Raw genomic sequence first — 7660 nt, 5'->3', positions numbered from 1 at the left:
AGAAGCTCAAAGATATTGCTTAAAGAAGGATCATGTTTGCTTATAAAACTTGAAACCAATAAGGTGTGATTTACTGAACGCTTGCTATGTGCCTATGCCATTTCCACTAGTTCTCACAACCATCCAGTCATTATATTTACCTCATTTTACAAAGAGACCCAAAGCCCTCAGAAGTTGCAGGGCCAAGATGTGGGGCCTGGCCTGTGGGGGTTGAAAAGTTCATGTTAACAAAGTTCATGTTAACAAAGTTCATGGAAAATATTAATTGTCCTTGAAGAAAACTCTGGGCCTACTCTTAGAGGCCTAGAGAACCTCTCTGCCTAGGAGTCTTAGAGTACAGTGGGGTTTATCCCATCCATGAGGCATGCCTAAGTCTGCATCCAGAACAGCCAAGGCAGTCCCTGATTCCTCACTGGCTTGTTCTGTGCCACTGTTTCCTCTTTGGGTATTGTTCCTGGGATGTCTGGAATTGAGAACAATTCCAGTTTGGGCCACTTTGTACATCTACTCATTCCATAGGCCCAGGACATCTGAGATAGGAATAGTTATCTGCTACCTGAAGAACCGTTATGGAAAGAAATACCATCTGAACAGAATACTGTGAAAGATATTGAACTTGAGTACAAAATGTACTTGTTTAGGCTGATCATGCTTTTGACTTTATTCTTACTCTCATATTGTTTCCTTGTTTCCCAGAAAGTACACAGTTGCTATTCTAACCTCATAAATTGCCTCTCACCAACTTGCCCATAAACACCAATGATTTATTTTAATAAAGCAGCTAAAAACCCTTTCATTCACAATAGTCCATGTTTTCAGTGGATCTTCTTTTGGTAAAGGGACTTATTAATGGATTGACTGATTTTCTGAACTTTTTAAACAGCATGGATGGAAACCAAAATAAAAGGAAAATTAACGTACATCTGATAACTACAGATTTGAAATTTTCCATGTCCCTTTCCAGTATTGGTCCAGGATGATCATTGTTTATATGTTCAAAGAAGAGGCATCAATACTTTAGAAACAAGCTAAGGGCCTGGCTGCGGAGCTAACCTCAGAGAGTTGAGAATGAGAACCAGTGCCAGTAACCACATCTCCTGCTGTTGGCCAGGCTGCTACTGCTTAGGTACCTCTTCTCAATACGAAGAGGCTGTGGCTTTAGCTACACAAACACAGAAAGTGAAGAAACAGCCAATCCAGACAATTCTGTATAACTTCCAACCAGAAAGACTTCAACAATTTCAGGAGAAAATAGGTTTTGGTATGAATTATTTGAAGAGTGGAATTTATAGATGCAGCCCTAGTTAGAGCAACAGGAAGGCAGTATAGGCTCATGGCTCAAATTGGTCAAGACTTTAAAATTTTTCTGTCTTATATCAACAGAAGCAAAAACAAAGACCGTATGATCCTCTCAATACATGCAGAAAAAGAATTCGATGAAATTCAACATCCCTTTCTGATTAGAACTCTGAAGAATATAGGCCTTGGTGGCACGTTTCTTAAACTGATGGAAGCAATCTATGACAAACCCACAGCTAATATTATACTGAATGGAGTAAAACTGAAAACTTTTACATTCAGAACTGGAACAAGACAAGGTTTTCCTCTATCACCACTACTGTTCAACATAGTGCTGGAAGTTCTAGCCAATACAGTCAGGCAAGAGAAGGAACTAAAGGGCATCCAAATGGGGGCAGAGGAAGTGAAACTCTCCCTCTTTGCTGATGCTGTGATCTTATACTTAGAAAATCCCAAAGACTCAACCACAAGACTGCCAGAAGTGATCAAAAAATACAGTAACATCTCAGGATATAAAATCAGTAGCCTTTCTATATGCCAAAACAGCCAAGATGACAAGGTAATCAAAGACACAGTACCCTTCCCAGTAGCATCAAAGAAAATGAAATACCTAGGAATATATCTCACAAAAGAGGTGAAGGACCTCTATAAAGAAAACTACAAACTCCGAAGAAAAGAAATAGCAGAATTAACAAATAGAAAAACATACCATGCTCATGGCTGGGAAGAATCAACATTGTTAGAATGTCTATACTTCCCAAAGCAATCTACAGATTCAGTGCCATCCCTATTAAAATACCAACATCTTACTTTCAGACTTGGAAAATACAATTCTTTGTTTTGTATGGAATAAAAAAAAAAAACAAACCCGTATAGCCAAAACAATTCTTAGTAATAAAAACAGAGCCAGGGGCATCTGCCTACCAGACTTTAGGCTGTACTACATACAAGGCTATAGTAATCAAAACAGCATGGTATTGGCACAAAAATAGAGACAGACATCTAGAACTGAATAGAAAACCAGGAGATGGGGCGGCGCCTGTGGCTCAGTCAGTAAGGTGCTGGCCCCATATACCGAGGGTGATGGGTTCAAACCCGGCACCAGCCAAACTGCAACCAAAAAATAGCCGGGCGTTGTGGCGGGCGCCTGTAGTCCCAGCTACTCGGGAGGCTGAGGCAAGAGAATCGCTTAAGCCCAGGAGTTGGAGGTTGCTGTGAGCTGTGTGAGGCCACGGCACTCTACCCAGGGCCATAAAGTGAGACTCTCTCTCTACAAAAAAAAAAAGAAAAAGAAGAAAACCAGGAGATGGCTCAGTGCCCGTAGCACAGTGGTTATGGCACCGGCCATATGCACTGAGCCTGGTGGGTTTGAACCCAGCCTGGGCCAGCTAAACAACAATGACAACTGTAACAAAAAAATAGCTGGGTGTTGTGGTGGGCACCTGTAGTCCCAGCTACTTGGGAGGCTGAGGCAAGAGAATCGCTTAAGCCCAAGAGTTTGAGCTTTCTGTGAGCTATGTCTAAAGAAAACAGACAAATGGCTAACAACTCTATCTCAAAAATAAAAAAGAGAGAGAGATAGAAAACCAGGAGATGAAACTAACATCTTACAGGCACCTACTCTTTGATAAACCAAACAAGAACATACACAGGGAGAAAGAATATCTATTCAATAAAATGGTGCTGGGAGAACTGGATATCCACATGTAAAAGACTGAAACTGGATCCACGCCTTTCTCCACTCAAAAAAATTGATTCAAGATGGATAAAAGACCTAAATCTAAGGCAGGAAACAATAAAAATCCTCAAAGAAAGTGTGGGAAAAACACTGGAAACTATTGGGTTGGGGAAAGACTTTATGAGGAAGACTTCCATGGCAATTGCAACAACAACAAAAATAAACAAATGGGACTTCATTAAACTGAAAAGCTTCTGTAAGCTAAGGAGATAACAACCAAAGCAAATAGACAACTTACACATTGGGAAAGGATATTAGCATATTTTGAATCAGACAAAAGCTTGATAACTAGGATCTACAGAGAACTCAAATTAATCAACATAAAAAAAGCCAACAATCCCTTATAACACTGGGCAAGAGAGATGAATAGAACCTTCTCTAAAGAAGACAGACAAATGGCTAACAAACATATGAAAAAATGCTCATTGTCCCTAATTATTAGAGAAATGTAAATCAAAACCACCCTGAGATACCATCTAACCCCAGTGAGAATGACCCACATCACAAAATCTCAAAACTGCAGATGTTGGCATGGATGCAGATGTTGGCATGGATGCGGAGAGAAGGGAACACTTTTACACTGCTGGTGGGACTGAAAACTAATACAATCTTTTTGGAAGGAAGTATAGAGAATCCTCAAGGAACTTAAGGTAGACCTCCCATTTGATCCTGCAATCCCATTACTGGGCATCTACCCAGAAGGAAATAAATCCTTTTACCATAAGAACACTTGCACTAGACTGTTTATTGCAGCTCAACTTACAATTGCCAAAATGTGGAAATAGCCTAAATGCCCACCAACCCAGGAATGGATTAACAAGCTGTGGCATATGTATACCATAGTGGAATACTATTCAGCCACTAAAAAAGATGGAGACTTTACATCTTTTGTATTAACTGGGATGGAAGTGGAACACATTATTCTTAGTAAATTATCACAAGAATGGAGAAGTAATGGAGCCCTCTGTACTCAATTCTGATATGAGGACAATTAATGACCTAGTACACGGTGGGAGGGTAGGGGTGAGGGATGGGGAGAGCAGAGAAAGGAAAGGGGGACTGGGGGGTCACAGGGTGTGGTTACACCTTTTGGGGGCGGGACACAAGTATAAGAGAGTCTTTAACAAATGCAATCAATGTAACCTGGTTCTTTGTGCCCTCAATAAATTCCCAACAATAAAAAAAAATTTTTTCCTGTCTTGAGAAATTTTAAAACTATAGAAAAATACAGAGAATAATATATGTATTCCTACTTCCCAGATTTAACCATTATTATATGGTTCAGTAGGTGGTGCCTTAGCTCAGAGGGTAGGACACCAGGCTGGCGGGTTCAAACCCGGCCTGGGCCAGCTAAAAAAAAACAATGACAACTGCAACAACATAAATAGCCAAGTGTTGTGGTGGGCACCTGTAGTCCTAGCTACTTGGGAGGCTGAGGAAAGAGAATCACTTAAGCCCAAGAGTTAGAGGTTGCTTTGAGCTGTGATGCCACGGCACTCTACCCAGCGCAACAACTTGAGACTCTGTTTCAAAAAATAATAATAAATAAATAAATGAATAAGTATGGTTCAGTAAAAAATTTTCATAGAAGACCTGGCATGGTGGCTCATGCCTGTAATCCCAGCGCTTTTGGGAGGCTGAGACAGGAGGAAGCTTGAGGGTGTGTGAGACCAACCTGGGCAACACAGGGAGACTCTGTCTCTAAGAAAACAAACAAACCCAGAAGTTTTTAGATAGAAAAGAAAGTATGTAGTCCCCTTTGTTCCTGGAGGGCAGCTGGAAAATCACTTTAGTATGAATTTGAAGCCCACCAATGTTTAGAGCAGAGCTGAAACTAATAGCCGGGTCCTTGGTGACTTGTTGAATCACTGAATTAACCAATCTCAAAGTCAACCCTGTGTTTGGGCTTTCTGTTACGTGAGATAATCAACTTCATACTGTTTGAGAAGACACTTGGACTCAGGTTTTATATTACTTGCATAATCCCAATTGACCCAAAGATACTTGGCCTCCACAGTGAGGGCAGCCCTACTCAGGAGAGTGGGAAAGTTACCCTATTGTCCTGGAAAAAGCAAGCACTGGGACTGTTTTGAGAGTTGAAAATTTGCATACCACTGTCAGTGTGAATACTCAAGTATGGAAAGGGCAGGGGGTGGAGTGGAGTGGGGACATGTTTGCACGGAGCAGACACTGAGTGCAAACTCACTGTGGCCCCAGCTGCTGGGAAGAAGGCTGAGCACCAGTCTGAAAATGTTGAGGCCTAAGAGCTGTGCTATTGTGTTAACAGAGGAAGAGAGTTGGCTGCCTGTCACTATTAGCCAGTATGCACAGATGGGGATAGGTCCACCAAATTTTATTTATCAGAAGGCCAACAATTCTGGAGAACAGTGAGAGCAGCCTCTCTTAAGACTGTTCTGTTCTTCCATTTTCCAAAAATCACAATTTGATACATAAAAGTTAAAAACAAGAACCGTGCTAACTCTTATCTTACACAGCAGTAACTAACACTTAAACAACAATAATCATTATAACTCACGACCCATAATAAACAATAATTGACATAACCCATGACCCAAAACAACATTTCTAATTTAAAAGTTAATCTGGGCTCAGTGCCTGTAGTTCAGTAGCTAGGGCACTGGCCACATATACCAGGGCTGGCAGGTTCAAAACCCAGCCCAGGCCTGCCAAACAACAATGACAACTACAACAACAACAGCAGCAAAAAAAAAAAAAAAAAAAAAAAAAATAGCTGGGTGTTGTGGTGGGCACTTGTACTCCCAGCTACTTGGGAGGCTAAGGCAAGAGAATTGATACCACAGCACTCTACTGAGGGCAACATAGTAAGACTCTGTCTCAAAAGAAAAAAAGTTAATCTAGATTCAAAAAGCCCAAGGTCTGGGAGAGTAAGGGGAAAGAGAAGGAATGACCAAAGAAATATATTTTTTTTTTTTTTGTAGAGACAGTCTCACTTTATGGCCCTCGGTAGAGTGCCATGGCATCACACATCTCACGGCAACCTCCAACTCCTGGGCTTAAGCGATTCTCTTGCCTCAGCCTCCCGAGTAGCTGGGACTACAGGCGCCCGCCACAACGCCCGGCTAGACCAAAGAAATCTTAACCCAGGAAAGGATGGTGTCATGGAAACCAAGAGAAGAAAGCTTTTCAAAGTGGAGAAAGCTCCTGATACTTCAAAAACCCCTGATAATTCAATAAGCCTGTAACTGGAACATTTTTTAATGATAAGAAAATATTTTATTTTTCATATTTTGAACAAAACCATAGCAATGAAATTGAAGTTTGGAATACAGACTTTAATGACATAAAACCATCTGCTGCTGAGAATTTTTTTAGCTTTAAAAATGAAACAGAGCCTGTAGGAGAAAAGACCCAAAGCAAAACAATAATGGACCTAAATTAGCAAAGGCTGGAAGATCTTGTTATACAGAAACCAGCTATGCCTTGGGATCAAAATCCAAAGCAATCAAATAGGAATTGTAGTGAAGAGGAAGGAAAGAGCATAAATGGAGAGAAGAGACAGGAGGACAAGGAAAGGGAGGAGAAAAAAAAGAGGAAGTAGAAAAGGAATTGGAAGAGGAGCAGAAAAAAGAAAAGAAAAAAATGAAGAATGATATCCCAGGAAAAGATTAGTCAGCAGATCTCTGATGGACACTCTGTGAAAATTTTAAATCAGGCAAATACCTTACAAATACAAGATAGTCTTTCCCTCTCATTTGACAAATGAACAGATAAATCAATAGTTTTGTAAAAAAAAAAAAAAAGAAAAAGAAAAGGAAGAAATACCATGAAGAAATGTTCAGGAAAGCAGAACAGAACACTAAGTGTTGATTGTTAACTCTCAGGGCAGAGTTTAGCAAAGATCATCACAATGCCAATCACCAGGAATAGAAGTTCACACCCTTCTGATTGTTGATCTTTGTATCACAGCTGTGCAAAATAACACAGTCAAGCAGCAGACGGACCAACAGTTTACTTACGAAGAGAAGAGACAAGATCAGCTCCAGTCCATGGCCAGCAGTTCTTTCCCAGCAACCAGTGCAGGGCAATTAGCTATGTGCTCTCTTCAGCTGCCGTAGAAGGACCCTGTCCTGTCCCCATGGAGAACAGAGATAGCTAGGTGCCATATGACGCATGCTTAGCAAAGGATCATTCATTGAGCTTACTACAGGGAAACTATTTCATTCAAGGCAATAAGCCAACACAGATTGCATGGTGCTTGGTAAGGAAGTGTTCCAGGCCCAAGGTCCAATCTTTGTGGCCCAGTGAGGGTTGAGAGACTGCATTTCCAGCAATCATTACTCTTAAGTCGTAAGTAAGGGAACTGAATTTGGGATCTTATTAACAAGTGAAATTAATAGTTTCTGAATGTCTAAGCCTGCATTTGTATTTTCATCTCTCAGTTTTAAATGCTATGTGTCTGCAATTATAACATGAGAAATATTCTAGGCTTTTTATCAATTTCTGTTTCGTATGTGGTGTAATGGAATATGAGTATTTCATGTTCCCTGTTAAAATTCTGTGATTGTCCCTTAGGATGTTGAAATAAAAAAAATTCTGTGGAAAAAAACAGTTAATCTCTTAAACAATCACCCTATCCTACTC

This window comes from Nycticebus coucang, chromosome 8, assembly GCF_027406575.1.
Source record: "Nycticebus coucang isolate mNycCou1 chromosome 8, mNycCou1.pri, whole genome shotgun sequence".
Lineage (NCBI taxonomy): Eukaryota > Metazoa > Chordata > Mammalia > Primates > Lorisidae > Nycticebus > Nycticebus coucang.
Note: the sequence above shows the minus strand (reverse complement) of the source record.